This window comes from Ovis canadensis, chromosome 12, assembly GCF_042477335.2.
Source record: "Ovis canadensis isolate MfBH-ARS-UI-01 breed Bighorn chromosome 12, ARS-UI_OviCan_v2, whole genome shotgun sequence".
In the NCBI taxonomy this organism is placed as follows: Eukaryota; Metazoa; Chordata; class Mammalia; order Artiodactyla; family Bovidae; genus Ovis; species Ovis canadensis.
The window spans coordinates 66,449,381-66,474,857 of NC_091256.1; the positions used below are offsets into that span (position 1 = coordinate 66,449,381).

Sequence of the window (25,477 nt, forward strand, 5' to 3'; positions counted from 1 at the left end):
CTAGTATATTCAGTCACTGCTCAATTAATATATTAAACAACCCTTTTTACCATTTGTAATTAGTATTTTCTGAAGTGGAATGTGCAGGATAATCCATTGATGTTGGGGGCAGAGATATCTAAAGTTCCATTTGCAATTTTAAATTACAGATACAAAATGATGTTAAGCTATGCTCATATTTGCTATGCTGTGGTTGGTACCTTACCAAGTTCTTGGGGCTAATGGCCACTTATCCCTTGAGGTTCAGGAGTGAGGTGGGGGAAGAAGGGACTTGCACACTTTGGAATGAAATAACAGTGGTGCTCACACTCATGTATTCACTTTTAGAATATTCAGTTTTCTTGCAGTTTGCATGCATTAGGTTAGGTGGATTTACAGGTTATCTAGTTCTAATCTTCATAGGATAGATGAATGGTTTACAAAGATTGATGTCACAGGATGCTACATATCAAGATATTAAAAAAGAGAAACACACTACTCTTTTCCTTCAGTCAAAAACTAATATTATGATAATGGATGACAAAGCAACTACTTTGGGAAATAAATTCATGTTATAGGAAAGGATGTTTGAAACATTTGGCAATTTGAACATCACTGTGATTTTTGTGATTGAAAACTGCAAGTCTGTATTATTAAAAAACTCTTACCATTTTCTTTCTTTGAAATCTGGAATCATAAATTTCAAGAACATTTAAATCTTGTGCAAGTAGTTGCAGGAAATTTGAGACTGATTGTTAGAAATATAAAAATTCACTGCCTTCTGATTTATTAAGAATAATTTGAGAAAATGAGGAATCGCCTAGCTATGTTTCATCAAAATGGTTGATGGGTGGGACTGAAACAAATGTGCCTCTGCTCTGTGTTATTGTTTTCCAGATATGCTCATGATTAAAACTATGAATCAAAAAACTGATTTGGGAATGTTTTCAAACTGTCATTTTATAAATTGCTTGACAAACATATTAAAAGATAAGGAGTCGTAGTGTATGATTCTGTCCATGTGAAATATTCAGAATAGATATGTCTATGGAGACAGAAAATAGACTACTGTTTGTCAGGGTATGGAGGAGGGGAGGAATTGGGAGTGACTGCTAACAGGTCTGAGGTTCTGTTTTGGGATGAGGGAAATATTCTGGCATTAGACGTGACAGTTTCTCACCATTGTGAATATACTAAAAACCAGTGAATTATACACTTTGCTGAATATTATGTCATATAAAGTTTATCTTTATAGAAAAATTACAGAAAATAGAAAAATTAAATTACCCATATTTTATATTGAATAATATTTTTGTAGTATTTTTGTTAAGCAAACATTTTTCATTAAAAAAATCTTTTTCATAGTCTGTTTCTATGCTTTATAGTATTTTTATTAGTACAGTAGCACTTGTGAATAATAAACATAAATAATAAATATACATATATTGGAAGTTTATGCTCAGACATTTTTATTAATGATACCCATCTGAGGAAAAATATCCAGAGACCATAACTCTTGGCATCAAATCACTTTTTCCTATGAGTAAGAAATTGTATACTTTTAATGACTATTTGTGGGGTAGCAGCTCCAGCGTTCTTGCCTGGAGAATCCCAGGGACGGGGGAACCTCGTGGGCTGCTGCCTATGGGGTCGCACAGAGTCGGACACGACTGAAGCGACTTAGCAGCAGCAGCAGCAGCTACTGTCATATTCCTTTCTCTGCTAAGAGAGTTTGTTAATTCATACCTTTTAAGATTTCAGACTTTGGGATAAAAATGAAAATAGTCTGACACAATATTGTTTATAAACTCCTGACTATATATGTTTTTATGTGTGATAAAAGCTTTACTAAGCATATACTTATAAATATATACTAAGCACTATGATGGTTTTGAATATACAGTTTTCAGGAAGAAGATCCAAGAGACAGAATGACATAAATGTTTTCATTGAATAAAACATTCCCAGACTCCTTTCACTCTGGAATTCTGACAGTGGTTTACTTTCTGCCTGTGAAGATTGGAGGGAGGAAAAAGCCATATTGTTTTTCTTTGGCAGTAGTAGGCAGATGCCTGGCCTTTGCCACTTATGAGATTTTCATCTGCTCTGGACATTCCCTTATGAATCTCCCGCCTTCATTCTGTGTTCCTTTTCCCTTCAGTTTCCTATCTTGATTAGCAGTGGCAACCTCCTGATTCTTTGGACTATAGTTGTAGCAGACCTATAAGCTAGCATTGATGTTCCCAATCTTTTGGTCCAGTGTTTAAGGACCAAGTCCTTGCATTAATCCATTTTGAAATGTTTAGAACAGGTTCTGTGTCCCTGACTGAACTCTGTCTGATATATTTGGTCTGTGCTTGTCACCTTGTTGTCTCAAATGACTTCTCTACATTGTATTGTGTCCAGTAAAGAGGAAAGGAAAGACAAAAGCATCCAAACTTGAGGTTAAAGGAATAGTCCTTGATACTGCCAAGTTCTGCCCAAGATTTCTGAAATGAGCTGCAAGGTTGGGGATCCCCGGTGCCATTCTCACTTTATACTAGATGGCTACAAATTTGGGGGTCCCCATAAACTCCTGCAATTCATGGAGTTGCAAAGAGTCGGACACGACTGAGCGACTGAACTGAATAGACTCCCCCAGGCATGTAGCAAAGTGTTAGGATTACACGTTTTCTTTTTTTAATAGCAAAAAGATATACATCAGATAAAAATTAGAGTCCGCCAAAGGAAGAGATACATTGGAAAGAATCTGTAACTGTGAGGGTTCCAAGGAAGCTTACATTCAGTTCAGTCGCTCAGTCGTGTCTGACTCTTTGCGACCCCGTGAATCACAGCATGCCTGGCCTCCCTGTCCATCACCAACTCCTGGAGTTCACTCAGACTCATGTCCATCAAGTCAGTGATGCCATCCAGCCATCTCATCCTCTGTTGTACCCCTCTCCTCCTGCCCCCAATCCCTACCAGCATCAGAGTCTTTTCCAATGAGTCAACTCTTCGCATGAGGTGGCCAAAGTACTGGAGCTTCAGCTTCAGCATCATTCCTTCCAAAGAAATCCCAGGGCTGATCTCCTTCAGAATGGACTGGTTGGATCTCCTTGCAGTCCAAGGGACTCTCAAGAGTCTTCTCCAACACCACAGTTCAAAAGCATCAATTCTTCAGTGCTCAGCCTTCTTCACAGTCCAACTCTCAGGGACACCTTAACTTCCCAGCATCAATCTGTAGTAGTGTGTATCACTAACCTAGGCATTTCAGCAAGCTTTGGTGTCCAGAATTTTTATTGGGATTTCTTAATATATATAGTTAGAGACTTCCCTGGTGGCTTAGATGGTAAAAGCATCTGCCTACAATGCAGGAGACCTGGGTTCGATCCCCGGGTTGGGAAGATCCCCTGGAGAAGGAAATGGCAACCCACTCCGGTATTCTTGCCTTAAAATTCCCATGGACAGAGGAGCCTGGCAGGCTACAGTCCATGGGGTTGCAAAGAGTCAGACATGACTGAGCGACTTCACTTGACTATATGTATAGTTAATCTTTATATATATAGTTAATCACATGTATGGGTGATTGATTGAATCATTGCCAACCATTTGGTTGAACTAAGTTTTTAGTCTTCTTCTCTCCACTGAGATTGGATTGAAATCACCTGGCTCAACACCCCTATCCTCTAGTTTCATGGTTGGTCTTTTTGGCTTGGCCAGCTTCCATGCTTAGTCCTCTTCTTAGAATAAACTGTCTCTGGTCCTTCCATGAGTCACCCAAAATGTAAGCATAAATTGTAAGAGGTGATTGGTGGGTCCCACCATGAATGACAAAAATTCCTCTGTCATTTGGGAAATTCCAAGTGTTTAAAGGTTACCTTCCATGAGCCTGAACTTTCCTTGAATCTAGAACTCTTTGGCATATCTGGACCAGGTGTGTCACCCTTATAAAGAGCTTTTCCTTAAACCCCCAAACAACTTCCACTTAATTTCCTTGACCAGGATTCCGTTACATGACTATCTCCATGGAATGCTGGGAGATATTTTTTTAAAATGGTATGTTGCGACTCCTCTTCATCCACTGAAATACGAGTTTATTAATAAGAAAGAGAGACTCAATACTAGGTAGACAGCTGCCTTTCTCTGCAATACCTGCCTATTGATAGTGACAGTGATTGAGCTTTGTTGTGGAATAATTTATTATGAACTAAGCCTAGTAGCTTATTTTAGGACAGCAAATGTTTACTAATCACCATTTGAGATGGACTAATAATGTATAATTTAAAGATAGGATAGTAAATATTTTCACCTTTGGTTTATAAATCAATGACCACATAAAAATTTTAATGTTATTAATATTTCTATCAATAACAGTGCCATTTATCAAAAGCATTTTCATATAAACAATGCAGAAATGTGTGGCTCTGATCATGTGCCTTTATTCAGGCTCTCAAGTCATAACATTTCTGTGAGAGGAAGTACAGTGGTATATTTAACTTCATTGTCTTCCTTGCTTGATAGCCAAACATAATAAAAATAAGATGAATAATGACAGTATTGTTCTTTCTCTATGCTTTCGGGTAGAAATCAGACAGCAAGTGTTTGTAGCCAAGAACATTAAGAATGCACTTTGGTGTTGAATGCATATGAGCTTAGGAGATAGAACATGAATACCTAGAGGATTTTCAGTAAGAAGTGCCTGCGTGTTTAGTCCAAAGCTGGTAGTATTTTCTTTTGGTCCCATTAATCTCTCCTCTCTTATTAAGGAAATGGCAAGATTTCAAGGTTAGTTAATGAACTGGTTCAGCTTGAACAAATAAACTTGCTAAAATCCCTCCCAAATATATCAGATAATACAGGGAAGAAGGAAAAGGTGATTGGGCTCTTAGTAGAAAAACTAGTCTGTTTATCATTTCATCCTTTAGTAGTAGTGTGCTAGTTCACTCTTTGAAAAAACAAATCACATTCTGAAGCAGTCTTTCCAGGTGAGATGGCATATAGCCAGCAGACTGGATCCAGCCTGTCATCTGCTTTGTGTAATCATCAGTACAATACATTAAAGAATAGTATCCGTTGCTCACTCAAGCTTGTACTTCCTGTTTCATAGACATAGTATACCTACTCTTTATTACTTACTTTCTGTTCTTCATACATTGTAATAGCTGACCAAGCCCTGAAATATGCTTGATTTTGTGACTCCATCATATTAGCATATCAACCTTTGCCTCAGGGGAGGGAGCTGTCACAGTGTGCTTTTAGTTAATTAAAGCACTTTGCCAGCCTTTTTGACTGATAGGAAAAAGACTTTAGGGACCAAAGTTTTAAAAAGGATGAAAAACTCTAGACAGATTTAAGATGAACCAGGACAGGAGCTGCAGACTAACTGGTAACCTTAATCTGGAGCTGAGGACCAAACAGAACAAGCCAGATGAGCTGATCCATCTAAATCATGGAGAAATTATGTTAACTCCAGTGCCAGGATCAGGGAACTTTTAGGTACAACTTGCCTTAGTGAAAGCTATAACTCCACTTTGGGAGGAAATGGTGCTCACTCTGGAGGGAGGATGAGATGGTTGGATGACATCAGGAGCTCAGTGGACGTAGTTTGAGCGCACTCCAGGAGATAGCGAAGGAAGGGAAGCCTGGTGTGCTGCAGTCCATGGGGTCATAAAGAGTCAGACATGACAGCGACTGAACAACAACTGGCGGGAGACCATGGGTTCAGATTTCAAGCTCTGCTGGTACTAGCTCATGACCTTGGGCAAATTCCTTAATTATCCTCTATCTCATTTATAAAGTGGTCTTAATAATGCATATTGTATAGAATTGGGAGGATTGAATAAGATAATAAGTAGTTTACATAAAGCACTCAGAGCATGCCTAATACATGGTAAGCACTCACTAGTGATAGGGGATGAGAAAAATTATAAAGCAGTGTATGTTTCAATGTTAAATGAGTAGCATGGAAAAGAAGGAAATATGGAGATTACTATGGGTTCATGATATCTGTGTAGATTAAGGACATCCTCCTGAGAAATACAGAGAAAGAAGGAAAATGAAATATGTGTAACCACTTTTATGTACTTGTGCCACTGATTCATCCTTCAATTTATTAAACATGCAGGTGTTTTCTGTGTGAACAGTAACACCGGTATCTTATCTAGTAGAAATGCACAGTCCAGCAGGGAAGTCAGTCTGGAAGGCAGAGGAATGGTGATGACATGGTTAAGTTCTGTGACAGAGATATGAACAAGGTGATAGGGGAGCACAGAAACTGGAGCAGCCAACTCTTTTGCCCAGGAGCCAAGAACAGGAGGGTATGTTTAGGCTGAGGCAATGCCATACCCAAAGACACAGAGTTGTGAAAAGTTCTGCCATGGTCAGAGGCTGTAGGAAACTCAGTATGAGCCACAGGGCACTCTTCACCATCAACTTTAGGTCAGCAATGACTGCAAATGGATTTGCTCACTGCCGTAATCTTAACGCTAGGACTACCCTCTAGCAGATGCTAAAACATACTTGCTGAGACAACCAGTGGAAAGTGGGATGGTTATTATGTCTAGTGCTTTCATATGCCCTTTCCAGGTGAACCTGACACCTTCAGCGATGGCACTCCCATTTTTACCATCGATGAGATGGGGGGTTCAGAGAGTTTGAGAGACCCACAGTTACTAAATAGCAGAGTTAGTATGTGAATCCATAAAGTAGAAAACTCTAAAATAGACATGAAAGGGACAGGGCATTCTTATGTTTTGTCTTTTAAAGATCCTTTGGAAGGGAAAACTCTTCCTCTGTATTTTCCTTGTCATTAATCATTAAGGGTAATAAAAAGTTAAAGAAATACAAGCAGTATTATCCCCTTTTCTCTGCTTTATGCTAATCATTGTATGGAAATTAGATTTTAGTTTACTTGAGGAATTCTGTTTATAGCAAAAAACATGTATAAACTTTCTATATGGTAGAACATTTCTTTTTTTAAAAAATTTATTTGAATTGGAGGTTAATTACTTTACAATATTGTATTGGTTTTGCCATACATCAACATGAATCTGCCACAGGTATACACATGTTCCCCATCCTGAACCCCCCTCCCTCCTCCCTCCCCGTACCATCCCTCTGGGTTGTCTCAGTGCACCAGCCCTAAGCATCCAGTATCATGCATTGAACCTGGACTGGCGATTCCTTTCATGTATGATATTATACATGTTTCAATGCCATTCTCCCAAATCATTCCACCCTCTCCCTCTCCCACAGAGTCCAAAAGACTGTTTATACATCTGTGTCTCTTTTGCTGTCTCATATACAGGATTATCATTACCATCTTTCTAAATTCCATATATATGTGTTAGTATACTGTATTGGTGTTTTTCTTTCTGGCTTACTTCACTCTGTATAATCGGCTCCAGTTTCATCCACCTCATTAGAACTGATTCAAATGTATTCTTTTTAATGGCTGAGTAATACTCCATTGTGTGTATGTACCACCACTTTCTTACCCATTCATCTGCTGATGGACATCTAGGTTGCTTCCATGTCCTGGCTATTATAAACAGTGCTGCGATGAACATTGGGGTACACATGTCTCTTTCAATTCTGGTTTCCTCGGTGTATATGCCCAGCAGTGGGATTGCTGGGTCAGTAGTTTATAGAATCAGTAACAGAAAAGCTGAAATCGCCTAACTTCAACCCATCCCTTTTCAAGTGGGTGTTCACACATCTTTCCTAAAGTCGACGTGAGGCTTCAACCACTGTCTGCTGCTACATGGTTTCTACCAGAGGCTGAGGACACTGACACTGTGGATGGATCAGTGGCAGACTTCTACCACATACTTCTGAAAGTATAAGTTCTTAATTGCTTATCATTGAGATTTCTTATTATTTCTATTTTTTTTTTTTAATTTTTAGTTTTTTATTTTTTAAATTTTAAAATCTTTAATTCTTACATGCATTCCCAAACATGACCCCCCCTCCCACCTCCCTCCCCAGAACATCTTTCTGGGTCATCCCCATGCACCAGCCCCAAGCATGCTGCATCCTGCGTCAGACATAGACTGGCGATTCAATTCACATGATAGCATTCTTCGTAATATTGAGGTGATCTGAAAGGACAATGAAAGGATTGTAACCTTGCTGCTCTTTATAGAAACAAAAAGAATTTAGAGCTTCAAAGATTAGGGTTAAATCTTAAAACAACTTTTTTTAAATTTTGGTTACAGTGGATCTTTGTTGCTGTGTGCAGCTTTCTCCAGCTGTGGTGAGCTGGGGCTACTCGTTGTTGTGGTGCACGGGCTTCCCACTGTGGTGGCTTCTCTTGTTGCGGAGCTCAGGCTCTAGGTGTGTAGGCTTTATACTTGCAGCTCACAGGCTCAGTAGCTGTGGTGCATGGGCTTAGTTGCTGCAGAGTACGTGGAATCTTCCCAGAGCAGGGATTGAACCTGTGTCCCCTGCATTGGCAGGCAGATTCTTGTCCATTGTACCACCAGGGAAGTCCAGAATTAAATCTTAATTGCTGGCTTTACGAGCCGCTGAGTAATGACAACATTTTCACACATAATGGGCCATTTGACATGGGGAAGATTGTGGATGTTTTAGGGCAATCTGCGTTTTATGTAGCTTTACAGAAATGTATGTATAATTTTTGTAATTACATGGATAGTTTATCAAGTCTGCTGATTACTGTTTATATAACATTGCAAATATTAGACTATAATTCTCTCCTTTTTTGTATAAGTGATCTAATTGATAACATTCATACTTTATATTTTGTTAAAATAAGCTTTTAATTGATAAGCTTTCAGAAGTAATGTTATCATAAGCCATTTCCTTTTCTCACTTAAATTTGTTTTTTTCCAAGTGAATCTTTTCTCTAAGAAGTGTTTTTATACATGTGCACACACACAATTTCTTTTTAAAGGATTTAAATCCTAGTGCTAGATTGACCTGAATTTGAGTCTCACCCCTGCCATGTATTAACTTGTAATCTTGAGAAGTTATCTCAACTTTATAAGCCTCAGCTTCATCATTTGTAAAGCACAGATAATAGTAGTACCTACCAGAATTGTTGTGGGAATTAAGTAAAATGATAAAGTGCTTGGCATATAGTGTTTATTTAAGATATAAATGAGTGTATGATATTAGTAATAATGGATATTTGTATCAGTGTATACTGCTACTTTAGTGTTAGTCAACTTCCAGTCATATAGTTTTCATGAGAACATATGATATGAACAATAGCTGATAGAATTAAGCATTAATCTTTTTAGAAGTATGAAAAATCAGATTTGTCTTGTTTTTTTTTCCTTGTGGCTAGTGAATATCATGGGATGTTTGAATCTTTAAACTTGGCTTTATAATGATTATATGAATTGTTATTTAGTCATTATACATATTCCAGTATATCATAAAATTAAATGATATTCTCTAAGAATCACTCCTGATGGCTATATGATGTAATCAAGACTGCAAGGCAGATAAAGTGTCATTCACTTATTAATTCACTCATTCAGTAACTCATTATTGAGCATCTTTTATGGGCCATGCCATGTGTGGTTTCTAAGCCTGTGTAGACAAAAGGGGTCTTATAGCTTTGAGGAGCATGGCCTAGGGAAAGCCAGACCTATATGCAGATAGATCAAATATATGATGATACAGGTTATAACAGGTATTTTAACCAAGTATGTGGAGTATGAAAGAGGTGGTGGCAGCTCTGCTTGGGTGAGTCAGGGAAGACTTCATGGGGAAGTTGATGCCTGAGGTGGGAATTTAATGTCTGAGTGGGCTAGGGGAGGGAGTAGAGTGTAGGAGTAGCTTACATAATGATTCAAGTGCCCTTTGGTGACTTAGCTTGGATTATTCTGGAAGCCTTCGGAAGTGAAGTCAGTGTGCTCCTTCCTTCCCTCACTTCCACCACAGTTGGCTAACTACATCCACTACTAATGGGTCAGTGTTTATCCCCTGGTAAAATGAAAAGAACATAATACAAGTTTATTCTTCTTAGAATAAATATGTGAAGTGAAAAACCTCAGAAAATTTGTCATATCAAAATGGATATTTATATTTAATTGACATACCTAGAATTGATATAATCATCATAATTGGTTGATGTACCTAGAGTTGAAATAATAGAATTTGAACTAGTAATTTTATAGTATCTATTTGGTAAATGAGAACCTATTGTGTATCAGGTATTGTGCTAGGATGGTAATGCACATTCATTTTTATAATCATTGAACTGAAAAATACCATCTACTGGCTAAGTATGAAGCAGTAAAACTTGCAAAGAAGAAGTCTAATTTGACATAGTACAGAAAGCATATGCTTAAACCTCTATCAGCGAGTAAAAAGGGCAAAGTTGCAATCAGTTGGTAGTTTGGGTAGTTGCTGCCAAAAAATATTTTTTGGAATATAAATAAAAAACAACAGTAAGAGTGGCCTGTGTTAAGATTCTGCAAGTTCTCTGCTTTCTTGAGCATTGTATGGACAGATAAAGCTTCACTGTGTTAATTCTTGTCAGGTTATTAGTACTGCTCAGAGTAAAGCCTGTCTTCTTTCTGTTCTCCAGTGTATTATTGTAGCATATGGCTTTTAATAAAACATGTAGCTAAAGAAAAAATGTTACCCTATTTTAGTGGAATGTACTGTAATTATAATTACTGGACAGTCTCAAGGGGAAATGTTTAAATTGGGTTTTTTTTAATGATCAAATGAAATTTAGTGAATATTTGAAAAGTGAAATTATGGAATCAGTTACATTTTCTTTTCAGTTTCCACAACTAAAATAAACTTTGTATGTGATTTAGCCAGGTAGATATTTGCTTTTTCTTTATATGGCTTATTTTTTTAAGATTCAGTGCTATATGTTAGTCAAATAACATTCAACACTAGTTTCGTTGAGAGGCAGGGCATTGCTTAATTACATGGCTGTTCTGTTGTCTGTTATCACCTTGTCTATTTGTAGGAAATGAGCTTTTTGATAGAATGGGGTTACTCCTGATCAATCCCAGAAGAATATATAACAATTATAAATATATGTGCACCCAACATAGGAGCACCACAATATGTAAGACAAATGCTAACAAGTATGAAAGGGGAAATTAACAATAACACAATAATAGTGGGAGACTTTAATACCCCACTCACACCTATGGATAGATAAACTAAACAGAAAATTAACAAAGAAACACAAACTTTAAATGATACAATAGACCAGTTAGACCTAATTGATATCTATAGGACATTTCACCCCAAAACAATGAATTTCAACTTTTTCTCAAGTGCTCACGGAACCTTCTCCAGCATAGATCACATCCTGGGCCATAAATCTAGCCTTGATAAATTCAAAAAAAATTGAAATCATTCCAAGCATCTTTTCTGACCATAATGCATTAAGATTAGATCTCAATTACAGGAGAAAAACTATTAAAAATTCCAACATATAGAGGCTGAACAACATGCTTCTGAATAACCAACAAATCACAGAATAAATCAAAAAAGAAATCAAAATATGCATAGAAACTAATGAAAATGAAAACACAACAACCCAAAACCTGTGGGACATTATAAAAGCACTGCTAAGGGGAAAGTTCCTAGCAATACAGGCATACCTCAAGAAATAAGAAAAAAGTCAAATAAATAACCTAACTCTACACCTAAAGCAACTAGAAAAGGAAAAAAATGGATAATCCCAGGATTAGTAGAAGGAAAGAAATTTTAAAAATTAGGGCAGAAATAAATGCAAAAGAAACAAAAGAGACCATAGCAAAACTCAACAAAGCCAAAAGCTGGTTCTTTGAAAGGATAAATAAAATTGACAAACCATTAGCCAGACTCATCAAGAAACAAAGGGAGAAAAATCAAATCAACAAAATTAGAAATGAAAATGGAGAAATCACAACAGACAACACAGAAATACAAAGGATCATAAGAGACTACTATCAGCAGTTATATGCCAATAAAATGGACAACGTGGAAGAAATGGACAAATTCTTAGAAAAGTACAACTTTCCAAAACTGAACCAGGAGGAAATAGAAAATCTTAACAGACCCATCACAAGCATGGAAATTGAAACTGTAATCAGAAATCTTCCAGCAAACAAAAGCCCAGGTCCAGACGGCTTCACAGCTGAATTCTACCAAAAATTTCTAGAAGAGCTAACACCTATCCTCCTCAAACTCTTCCAGAAAATTGCAGAGGAAGGTGAACTTCCAAACTCATTCTATGAGGCCACCATCACCCTAATACCAAAACCTGACAAAGATGCCACAAAAAAAGAAAACTACAGGCCAATATCACTGATGAACATAGATGCAAAAATCCTTAACAAAATTCTAGCAATCAGAATCCAGCAACACGTTAAAAAGATCATACACCATGACCAAGTGGGCTTTATTCCAGGGATGCAAGGATTCTTCAATATCTGCAAATCAATCAATGTAATTCACCACATTAACAAACTGAAAATAAAAACCATATGATTATATCAGTAGATACAGAGAAAGCCTTTGACAGAATTCAACATCCATTTATGATAAAAACTCTCCAGAAAGCAGGAATAGAAGGAACATACCTCAACATAATAAAAGCTATCTATGACAAACCCACAGCAAACATTATCCTCAATGGTGAAAAATTGAAAGCATTTCCCCTAAAGTCAGGAACAAGACAAGGGTGCCCACTTTTACCACTACTATTCAACATAGTTCTGGAAGTTTTGGCCACAGCAACCAGAGCAGAAAAAGAAAGAAAAGGAATCCAAATTGGAAAAGAAGAAGTAAAACTCTCACTGTTTGCAGATGACATGATCCTCTACATAGAAAACCCTAAAGACTCCACCAGAAAATTACTAGAGCTAATCAATGAATATAGTAAAGTTGCAGGATATAAAATCAACACAGAAATCCCTTGCATTCCTATACACTAATAATGAGAAAGTAGAAATAGAAATTAAGGAAACAATTCCATTCACCATTGCAACAAAAAGACTAAAATACTTAGGAATGCTTCTGCTGCTGCTGCTAAGTTGCTTCAGTCGTGTCTGACTCTGTGTGACCCCAGAGACGGCAGCCCACCAGGCTCCCCCGTCCCTGGGATTCTCCAGGCAAGAACACTGGAGTGTGTTGCCATTTCCTTCTCCAATGCATGAAAGTGAAAAGTGAAAGTGAAGTTGCTCAGTCTTGTCTGACCCTTAGCGACCCCATGGACTGCAGCCTACCATGCTCCTCCGTCCATAGGATTTTCCAGGCAAGAGTACTGGAGTGGGTTGCCATTGCCTTCTCCGACTTAGGAATATATCTACCTAACTAAAGACCTATATATAGAAAACTATAAAACACTGGTGAAAGAAATCAAGCGAAGTGAAGTGAAGTCGCTCAGTCATGTCCGACTTTTTGCGATCTCATACACTGTAGCCCACCAGGGTCCTCCATCCGTGGAATTTTCTAGGCAAGAGTACTGGAGTGGGTTGCCATTTCCCTCTCCAGGGAGATCTTCCCAACCCAGGGATTGAACCTGGGTCTCCCACATTGTGGGCAGACGTTTTACTGTCTGAGCCACCAGGGAATGAAAGAAATCAAAGACGACACTAATAGATGGAGAAATATACCGTGTTCATGGATTGGAAGAATCAATATAGTGAAAATGAGTATACTACCCAAAGCAATCTACAGATTCAATGCAATCCCTTTCAAGCTACCAGTGGTATTTTTCACAGAGCTAGAACAAATAATTTCACAATTTGCATGGAAATACAAAAACCCTCGAATAGCCAAAGCAATCTTGAGAAAGAAGAATGGAACTGGAGGAATCAACCTGGTTGACTTCAGGCTCTACTACAAAGCCACAGTCATCAAGATAATATGGTACTGGCACAAAGACAGAAATATAGATCAATGGAACAAAATAGAAAGCCCAGAGATAAATCCACACACCTATGGAACCTTATCTTTGACAAAGGAGGCAAGAATACACAATGGATTAAAGACAATCTCTTTCACAAGTGGTGCTGGGAAAACTGGTCAACCACTTGTAAAAGAATGAAACTAGAACGCATTCTAATACCATACACAAAAATAAACTCAAAATGGATTAAAGATCTAAGTGTAAGACCAGAAACTATAGAACTCCTAGAGGAGAACATAGGCAAAACACTCTCCAACATAAATCACAGCAGGATCCTCTATGACCCACCTCCCAGAATTCTGGCAATAAAAGCAAAAATAAACAAATGGGATCTAATTAAAATTAAAAGCTTTTGCACAACAAAGGAAACTATAAGCAAGGTGAAAAGACAGCCTTCGGAATGGGAGAAAATAATAGCAAATGAAGCAGCTGACAAACAACTAATCTCAAACTCCTGCAGCTCAATTCCAGAAAAATAAACGACCCAATCAAAAAATGGGAATTATAATGTGATTCCTGGGTCCCAGTTTTATAATAACTGTGCTGGACTTATCTGCATATATTTTTAGAGCATATATATATTTTATTGGATAATAAAATTTTTATTATTTATAAAGTAATAAGTTTTCTCCAGGCTTTGATTTACTTTTCCATTCAAATTTGTGCTTAGATAAGTTTACTTCCCTAGTGATTCAGACTGTAAAGAATCCTGCAGTGAGGGAGGCCTAGGTTCGGTCCCTGGGTTAGGAAAATCCCTGGAGGAGGGCATGGCAACCCACTCCAGTATTCTCGTCTGGAGAATCCCCATGGACAGAGGAGCCTAGTGGGCTATGAGGTTGCAAAGAGTCCTGGGGTTGCATGGGGTTGTAAAAAGTCAGACATGACTGAGCAACTAAGCACAGCACATGTTTATTATTAATTGGTGCCAAGGTTAAAAAAAAAAGTGGATATTTATGAGGCAGGCATAAAGATCCCCACCCCCTCCAGCATATTATATATTTCTGCTTGTATTTTAGTGACAGTTTTATTTGCAACTTCTTGCTTGATGAATTCATGACCTTCTCAGTATCTTCTCTTTCTGTGTCTATTTATACTTTGTTTCTTTGTCTCTCCATCATATGTTTCATTCTTTTTATTACCTGCCTCCCTTTCTTAACTGTCATAATGTAGTTCTGAAAAGTGGGATTTTTAAAAAAATTTGTTGCTTTTTATTTGCTGGGTTTCATGTTACCAGTGAATTTCTCAGATTAAGCTGCTTTTTACTTTCATGGCTTTTAGTTGATTTTTAAACTAACAAGACAGTAGATTGCATCATCATACAGAAACTGTCATTCTGTTGTTCTTTGTATTCCCAGAGCCTGGCATTCAGTTCATTTTAGTTCAGTCGCTCAGTCGTGTTTGACTCTTTGCGACCCCATGAATTGCAGCATGCCTGGCCTCCCTGTCCATCACCAACTTCGGGAGTTCACTCAGACCCACATCCATCGAGTCAGTGATGCCATCCAGCCATCTCATCCTCTGTCGTCCCCTTCTCCTCCTACCCCCAGTCCCTCCCAGCATCAGAGTCTTTTCCAATGAGTCAACTCTTCACGTGAGGTGGCCAAAGTACTGGAGTTTCAGCTTTAGCATCATTCCTTCCAAAGAAATCCCAGTGCTGATCTCCTTCAGAATGGACTGGTTGGATCTCCTTGCAGTCCAAGGGACTCTCAGGAGTCTTCTCCAACACCACAGTTCAAAAGCATCAATTCTTTTGTGCTCAGCCTTCTTCACAGTCCAACTCTCACATCCATACATGACCACTGGAAAAACCATAGCTTTGACTAGACGCACCTTAGTCGGCAAAGTAATGTCTCTGCTTTTGAATATGCTATCTAGGTTGGTCATAAGTTTCCTTCCAGTGAGTAAGCATCTTTTAATTTCATGGTTATAGTCACCATCTGCAGTGATTTTGGAGCCCAAAACAATAAAGTCTGCCACTGTTTCCACTGTTTCCCCATCTGTTTCCCATGAAGTGATCGGACCAGATGCCATGATCTTTGTTTTCTGAATGTTGAGCTTTAAGCCAACTTTTTCACTCTCCTTTTTCACTTTCATCAAGAGGCTTTTTAGTTCCTCTTCACTTTCTGCCATAAGGGTGGTGTCATCTGCATATCTGAGGTTATTGATAGTTCTCCCGGCAATCTTGATTCCAGCTTGTGTTTCTTCCAGTCTAGCATTTTTCATGATGTACTCTGCATAGAAGTTAAATAAGCGGGGTGACAATATACAGCCTTGACGTACTCCTTTTTCTATTTGGAACCAGTCTGTTGTTCCATGTCCAGTTCCAACTGTTGCTTCCTGACCTGCATACAGATTTCTCAAGAGGCAGATTAGGTGGTCTGGTATTCCCATCTCTTTCATAATTTTCCACAGTTTATTGTGATCCACACAGTCAAAGGCTTTGGCATAGTCAATAAAGTAGAAATAGATGTTTTTCTGGCATTAGTCCTTACTAAATATTTGTTGAATATCTATATGAATTAAATTCTTTAGGTTAGTACTTCATGATTTAAATAAAAAAAGTAGGAGTTAATGGCTGTGACATTGTATGTGAAGAATTGGATTAGAAATTATGAGTATTGGGTTTTTTTAAATAGAACATTTCAAGTTATAGATCAGAGCTGATTAATTAAAATCTCACTTTTTTCATCACATTTAATGAGTAGCTTTTAAGGACCAGACACAAGACTAGTCCTTGAAAAGTTGTCTTATTTATTCTTTCTTGTCATAATTACTTCTTTCCAGATTATGTAGTCTGTATGTAATTATTGATATACATACAAAGACCTGAAAATTTGACATGGACTGTGTCTCTTACTGCAGACTCAATCCTAGTTTCTATTTCCTTTTTTCATCAAATAGGAAAAAAATAAGCAAAGGGAAAAAGCCCAGAAGAACCACTGAGTAAATTTTTAACTTATCATAGCCTTAGAAAAATTCAGTTTCTTTGTGAAATTTCTTGAACTGCTTCAAGAAAATACTAGGTAAATGCCATATTGGAGATACTCTTGATGCTGCAAATTTTTTCCAGATTTAAAGCTTTAATGTACAGATTGGCTTTTGTCTTAATATATTCATTTCATAGAGTGTTTCAAGCTAAGTATTGTAATTAATTCAATATGCTGCAATTTTGAAAGAATAGTTATACCATAACAATTTAATATGATTCTCATTTGTTTCCTTTTTTGTCTATGTCAAATCTTTATTTATTGTAGTATCACAATTTATTTTCTCAATTATACTTCCATTAAGCACACAAAAGACTTTAATTTTTTACATACAAACTTTTTTTTATCCCTATGAATGGTGAAGTAAAGTCAAAAGTGAAAGCGAAAGTCACTCAGTTTTGTCTACTCTTTGCTACCCTGTGTGCTATATTGTAAATAGGTAGCATTTTCCTTCTCCAGGGGATCTAGGTAAAAGTTGCCAGAACTTAAAAATTTTGGATTGGAATATTATAGGTATGTACTTTTCTTCTACAAGAGAGAACTTTACTTGTTACTACTGTCAGAATAATTCAATCACTTCTACCCTTTAAGAGGATGATCTCTGACATGTTTAAAAAAGCTACTTAATCTTTTAATAGATGACTAATTTTTTGAAGACAGCATCATAAAACTTTTACCTTGATGCCTGTAAAAATGATGTGAAAAGGAGCAATTTCATTGAACTCTTGAACCTTCAGTTCTTGTTTGAAAAAGTATAATTGGTAATTTTTAATTGAATGCTTCTGTTAATTTTTTTACCCATCTTTCTAGTTGGTACTTGAAAGTGAAAGTGAAGTTGCTCAGTCGTGTCCGACTCTTTGCCACCCCATGGGCTGTAGCCTACCAGGCTCCTCTGTCCATGGGATTTTCCAGGCAATAGTCCTGGAGTGGATTGCCATTTCGTTCTCCAGGGGATCTTCCCAACCCAGAGATCGAACCTGGGTCTCCCGCGTTGTAAACAGACGCTTTACCATCTGAGCCACCAGGGAAGTCGCTTAGGTACACTAAGTAAGATTCTGTCTTTTCATACAGATTATTTAATCAAAGTCTCTGAGGCTCTCTTACTTTACTTTCTAGGGACCTGAAATCTTTACTTTTGTTGTTCAATTGCTAAGTCATGTCCAACTCTTTGCGACCCCATGGACTGTAGCACACCAGGCTTCCTGGTCTTTCACTATCTCCTGGAGTCTTCTCAAACTCGTCCTTTGAATCAGTGATGCTATCCAACCATCCCCTCCTCTGTTGCCCCCTTCTCTTCTTGCCCTCAATCTTTCCCAGCATCAGGGTCTTTTCCAATGAATCAGTTTTTCTCATCAGGTGGCTAAAGTATTGGAGCTTCTACTTCTGCATCGGTCCTTCCAATGAATATTCAGGATTAATTTCCTTTAGGATTGACTGGTTGGATCTCCTTGCAGTCCAAGAGACTCTCAAGAGTCTTCTCCAACCCTACAGCAAAAGCATCAATTCTTTGGCACTCAGCCAGTTTGGCCCAACTCTCACATCCATACATGATTACTGGAAAAACCACAGCTTTGACTAGCAGGACCTTTGTTGGCAAAGTGATGTCTCTGTTTTTTAATACACTGTCTAGATTTGTCATAGCTTTTCTTCCAAGGAACAAGCAATTTTTAATTTCGTGGCTGCAGTCACTGTCCACAGTGATTTTTGGAGCCCCCCAAAAATAAAATCTATCACTATTTCCACTTTTTTCCCATCTGTTTGTCATGAAGTGATGAGACCAGATGCCTTGATTTTTGTTTTTTGAGTGTTAAGACAGCCTTTTCACTGTCCTCTTTCACATATCAAGAGGCTCTTTAGTTCCTCTTAGCTTTCTGCCATTAAAGTATCATCTGCATATCTGAGGTTGTTGATATTTCTCCTGGCAATCTTGATTCTAGATTGTGAACCATGCAGCCCAGCATTTTGCATGATGTACTCTCTATATACATTAAATAAGAGGGTGACAGTATACTACTTTGATGTACATCTTTCCCAATTTTGAACCAGTTGGTTGTTCTATGTCCAGTTCTAACTGTGGCTTCTTGTCTTGCCTACAGTTTTTTTAGGAGAAGATAAGGTTGTCTGGTATTCCCATCTCATTCTAGGCCCCGCATCAGACTTCCCAACCTGGAGATCTGACAGAGGAACTGGGAATACCCAGGGAATCTAACTTTGAAGGACAGTGGGATTTGATTTCAGGACTTCTACAGGACTGAGGGAAACAGAGATTCTTAGAGGGCACAGATGAAATCTTGTGCGTACCAGGACCCAGAGGAAAGGAGCAGTCACCCTGCAAGAGACTGAGCCAGAGCTGCCTGTGAGTGTTTGAGGATCTCCTGCGGAGGTCTGGGTCAGCTGTGGCCTGCTGAAGGGACATGGGCAATGGCAGCAACAGTCCTGTGAGGTGGATGTTGGCATGAGTCCTTTTTGGAGGTTGCCTGCTGCTTCTGCTGCTGCTGTGTTGCTTCAGTTGTGTCCGACTCTGTGTGACCCCATAGATGGCAGCCCACCAGGCTCCTCCGTCCCTGGGATTCTCTAGGCAAGAACACTGGAGTGGGTTGCCATTTCCTTCTCCAGTGCATGAAAGTGAAAAGTGAGAGTGAAGTTGCTCAGTTGTGTCTGACCCTCAGCGACCCTATGGACTGTAGCCTTCCAGGCTCCTCCATCCACGGCATTCTCCAGGCAAGAGTACCGGAGTGGGATGCCAGCCCCTATAATTGAGCCTGCCGACTCCAGGACTAAGCAACTGACAGGCCTAACAACTAACAGCGAGGGAGCACACAGCCCCACCCATTAGCAGACAGTTGGATTAAAGATTTACTGAGCATAGCTCAGTGCCCCAGAGCAAGACCCAGTTTTCCCCAGTGTGTCCCTCCTGTCAGGAAGGTAGAACTGTAATCCCACAGCCTCTAGAATGAAAACCACAATCACAGAAAGCCAGCCAAAATGATTGCATGGATCACAACCTTGTGTAACTCAAGGAAGGTGTGAGCCATGCAGTTCAGGGCCACCCACACTGGCTGGGTCATGGTGGAGAGTTCTGACAAATTGTCACTGGAAAAGGGATTGGCAAATCACTTAAGTATTCTTGCCTGGAGAACCCCACGATCTTTACTTTGTTGGGTTTCAAAGCTCAAGTATGTGCAAAGATGATTTGCGTATGTTTACAAAATTTCTGTCTCATTCAGATCAACTATAGAGTTGATCATGCAGTCAAAAAGGAAATTGATCTTTATTGCATAGTACTGAAAATCAAGATTTTCTAAGTAAATAAAGTTATTTGAAAACCTTAAGTTAAGGAAGTGAAGGAATTCCCCTAGATTATCTACATTTTTTTTTTTTCCTTTTGGGTCTGATAATATACCCCTCCATGTAGCTATAGTTTCTCCAACTCACTTTTTATGAGAGAAGATCTTTCCCAGTTGATCAGAAAACAGGTTGAGCTTGATTCTAAAGAAAAGATGATACTTAGTAGTACCGTGAGGAGATTTGTTCATCCCAGTGGCCCAGTGTAGTCTTACGTTAAGTGCTCTGGGACTAATTAATCAGGAAGCTACTCTAATTAAAAGGGAAACTGCTCATCAGCTGCCTGATCAGCCTTTTTATAGAAAGAAACTGTATACTTAGCTACTTGTTCTGTGGGTTCTAGCAACATTCTTTAACTGCTTATGTCTCCTATGGGAAAGGGGTAATTTAAGAATTTCTTGCAGATTGTTTTGTGGTAATAAACTTTGGTATTTGATGGACTTGTTTTCAGATATAAATTTACATAATAGCAGTAATTCTGGAGATAGAATATTTTGGCTGACCTGCAAGGCTTTCTAACTTATAATCTTGTCATCTTACCATGTTTTCTAAATCCTGGAATAAACCATGCTATATGGAAAGTATCATAGTAGATAACTTTTTGGTTTGCATATGCATACGTGCCCAGTCTTGTCTGACTCTTTGTGACCCTATGGACTGTAGCCCGCCAGGCACCTTTGTCCATGGGATTCTCCAGGCAAGGATACTTGGAGTGGGTTGTCATTTTCTTCTCCAGGGGTTCTTCTGTACCCAAGGATAGAACCTGGGTCTCCTATAACTACTGCCTTGTCAGGTGGATTCTTTTACCAGTGAACCATATGGGAAGCCCTGGGTTTGTATATAGATACATATAAGCAAATATATATATATATATATATATATATGTATATAAAATGTACAAGATCAAAATAAACATAAATATCTAACAACAATTAGTGAGTTTATCTATTTAAATCATACTGGATTTTCTGTTACTTAACAGTCTGTCTTACCTGCAGTCATCTTAGAGAATTACTGTATACAAGAAAGGACTTAACAAGGGTATGTGTTTTATGTATGTGTTATATGTCTTGTTTCCCAGGCCTTTTAATGTTTGTGATGATTATTATATCCAGCTAATCAAGTTATTTCTTAATTTACCAAATCATAATTAATTATGGACCACAAATGAGAACTTTATCATTTTTCCTGATGTTGCTTTTGTTAATTTTACTCCCTGTCTTTTGATATTTGTCCTAATACACATGTAGGGGTTTATTAGTTTCTAAAATTGGCAGGTATTTGGAAGAATTAGGAAGATAAGAGCAGGAAAGCTACCCTTACTGGGGGCTAGAATTGTAACTTAGTGTTCCTTGTATCCTTACCAGCCTCCCATTCCCACCCACTGGCACATGGTAGAGTCAGAGCATACTTTTGTAAAGTTGATTTGAATTGCAGCCTTATGGCAATCAGTTTATTCTGTGCAATTATTTCAAATCAGTTGTAGTTCAAGATGGTAAATCTTATACAGATGTTTGCTGATACAACACAATCTAATATTTACAAACCTCATGGCATGCTTAGCCAGGGCAAACATAGTCTCAAGAATGAAGGTGTAATTGCTTTTTAAAGGTAGATGCATTTCTTTTAGATCTGTAGTTTGTTTAAACAAAGAGAGAAAAGTTATTAACCTCAGAATGTCACTCACCTATATTGTATGTGATGTGTCTGATGGGAGCAAGTCAGTGTCTTGAACAAGAACAGTATTAAAGCCAGAAGCCAAAGCTTTATTCATATCTGGTCTTATTTTTGTTTTGGGTTTTCTTTGAACTTTAGGTAGATGGATTTGTGTTAATTTGAATAACTGATTTGTTCAGATGTTCATATTATTTGAAGTAGTCTCGTGTTTAATACGTTAATTAAAAAATTGATTTAGAAACATTTATTAATTTATCTTTGTGACTTATCTATGGAATAGATTGATTTCAAGTAATAGCATTACAACTTAACGCAGAAGTCTGAACGTTTAAATATTCAGCCCAAAGTCAAAGGTGTGTCCAAATTGGAAATAAAAACTGGACTTAATTTATCTGTGATTTCTAGCTGTCTTCTTAATGTTCTGCATTGAACATTGCTTGGAGATTTCTTCTTTATATGGTGATAAAACTATAAGCCTATCAAAGTTCTCATCAATAGATAACTAATTCCTGAGACTAAACGCTAAGAAGCAACTTGCCAGCTTTCCAGAGCTGAGCTTTTGAATGCTGAGACATGACAGCACGTATGTGGAACTCATTTTGTTTGCTATCTGGGTTGCTCACCAGTATTGCTGCCTAGCCTCCTAGGTGTACATATGGCTGTGGATGAAAACTGTGCCTCGCTCCAAATGATGCTGCTCCAGATGAAGCACACAAGTCACTTATTGTTCTTAGGCAAAAGGTCAGATTTAGATTTAGCAAGCTAGTAGGTATTATTTCCACTTAAATTGTTTGTGGATCTCTCCTGAGAATAATTTTATTACTGTTTAAAGAGAGATTCTCTGGGTGTTAAATTCTATCTAGTTGTACCAAATTTGTTGGTGTCTTAAGTCACTGAAAATTTTTGAATATAGGGTCCTCTGGTGGCATATTAATACTTTGAGAGAATAGTTACAATTAAATTATGATTATGTCATTTTATTTTGGAGATAGAGAAGTCCTTTAACAATGCTTGCAGCAGTGAAACATCCTTTAAAAACAAGAGAAGCCCGTGTATTATCTTGCTAATTTTAAAGGTTAAGAATCATATGATGCTCCAGGGGCACCCCAAAGAGTCTTTAAAAAGTGTTTAGTGTTAGTTGCTCAGTCGTGTCCAACTCTTTGCAACCCCATGGACTATAGCCCGCCAGGCTCCTCTGTCCATGGGGTTCACCAGGTAAGAATACTGGAGTGGGTTGCCATTCCCTTCTCTAGAGGATCTCCCTGACCCAGGGATTAAACCCTGGTCTCCTGCATTATAGGCAGATTCTTTACCATCTGAGCTAAGAGTGTTTAGTCCCATGAAAATATGTCAGTGAAACTAAATGCCAGCATTATGTCACTTTGATCCTATGTAGAGTATAAACTTTGAATATAATCTAAGATGCCAATTCCATATCCCTCTGCAAGTTTCGATTTAATCATTAAACACTGAGTCATACCTTGAAAATCTGATTTTGGTTTGTTTGCTTTCAGTTTTAACTTCAACCATCGGCTTTTTTTTTTTTTTTTCTTTTGTCAGAAACATTACCTAGGACAGACGTCTGCATTTAATGGGCATTCAGAGCACCCGTCACTCTTGTTAAAACAGATTCTGATTCAGTAGGTCTGGGTTGGGGATTGTGATTATCATTTCTAACAACCCATCAGATGATGCCAACACCACTACTCGTCCATGAACCACAGTTTGACTAGGAAAGATCTGGGTCCTAGACCTTAAATACTAAAATGTTTCTGAAGTATTTTTAAAATGATTATTAGCTCAGTGAATGGGTGTAATTATTCCTGGCTTATTGTAGTTAAGAAAGATAAATATATTAAAAGGTCACAATGTAGTTTACTGTTTAATATAAAATAGTTAATTTTTTATAATCATAGCCTTCATTAATAAAGAGTTTACAGATGGACAGATGAGTCAGTATAATTTAAAAAGTAAAATAGTTATACAGTAGTTCCTTGTCAAAAGAATACTATGTAAAGAAACATAAAATGGGTTAAACATAGTTGCCTTATAAGGTTTACATTTTTTATGCTTAATTTATGCTTTATGTAACAAACAAGTTATGTGATACTTGGCTTTTACTTGATGGGAAAGAAGAAAGGAAAGTCAGAGAATCATAGAAGTAGAAGATGATTCTTTTGAACAGTTTTTCTCTCCTGGATTTTGGCTGTCCACTTTCATTTTTGATTCAGGCTTCTTCTTTAATGGTCAAATTGTGTGGAGCCTTTTAGGTTTTTCCAGTTGAGCCTATTGAACAAGAATTAAATTTTACTTCCATTAATCTTCATTCTGTGCTACTCAGCCCATCACATTTAAAACCATAGTACATTTTACTTCCTGGGAAGATAAGTCCCATTCCCATTCCTTCCCATTCCTTCGGGTTATATGGGAGAAGAGTCCTTTAGTGAAAGAGCCAACCACATTAATTTGAAATATTCTATCACAGAGATAGTAGCTTAACACAGAATTTAAGGTTATTGGATGGCTTTTTTTTTTCTTTTTCTTTTTGAAATTGAGTGAATATGTAGCCAGAGAGATACTGTGACAAAACAGTCCTCTGGGAAAACCTAGCCAGTGCCTTTGTTGTGAAAGTGAAATGATGCATATTAAATGCATTAACCCTCAAAGCCTCTTAATTTGTATTAACTTTAGAAATCACTAAAATCTTGATTACTAACTGGTATCTTGAACATATCACATTATTGATTTAGAGACCATTAGGTTGAATGTTACTAATTTAATTTGTGGGAGTGCTTTTTAACTGACTCTCATCATTCAAGACTTTTTAGCTAAATACCCAAGAAAATTTTTACAATAGCTTTTGATTTTCATTTCTAATATACCTTTCATCTCTCCCTTTTATGCTACTTAGCTTTGTCTGAGTATCTAATGTGGATTCAGAATTTGGGTGTGAAGCATATGTAATTTTTTTTTTGGAGGGGGGAGCGGAAGCTTTTCAAGGAAAATATTCTTTTTTTTTTTTTTTTCTGCAAATTTTACGAAAGCATATAATGATGTGAACATATTTCTGGGGCCCTTCCAGAACAGAATGAAGCTTAAGCTAAGCTTTATCTTCCGCCAGTATCTCCAGCTGAGAAAATACTTCATACTTTTTTCGTGTCGAAGTGTAGTCCAGTGTTGGGAAGAGCCTACTTAGGATTCAAACATGGACTTCCTTCATCTTTGTTATTGCTAGAGTCCTAGATACATCTTTTTCCAAAATGACGACAGTAACTTTCTTGATGGTCTTCCCACTGATTTTTTCATACCCCACCAACTTACCTACAGCTTGTTTTCCATATTATGGCCAGAAAAGGCTTTTTAAAAAAACGTGCATTGATGCTTTTAGGATAAAGAACAAAATCCAGATTTTTATTACTGTTTTCAGTGTTCTTCATTCATCCTTGAAAATTCATGTTTTCTCTCTGCTCTCATTTCCCTTGAACCTGAAGTATTTCTTTAGTATTTGTTATGGCATATATCTGCTGGTAACAGCATAGTTTTCCACTGTCAGAAAGTACCTTTATTTTGGCTTTATTCTTGAAGGATTCTGTCTCTGGATATGGACAGAGTA

At 37.7% G+C, this 25,477-nt stretch overlaps 1 protein-coding gene and 1 non-coding gene across 7 annotated transcripts in view; both read left to right on the forward strand.

Annotated features, from left to right (window-relative positions):
* RABGAP1L (RAB GTPase activating protein 1 like) overlaps positions 1-25,477 on the forward strand; it is a 726,983-nt gene that overhangs the window by 219,654 nt on the left and 481,852 nt on the right. The window lies entirely within an intron of this gene.
* Positions 3,290-3,362, forward strand: TRNAC-ACA (transfer RNA cysteine (anticodon ACA)). The gene has a single exon. It is a non-coding gene; the product is annotated as a tRNA-Cys (tRNA).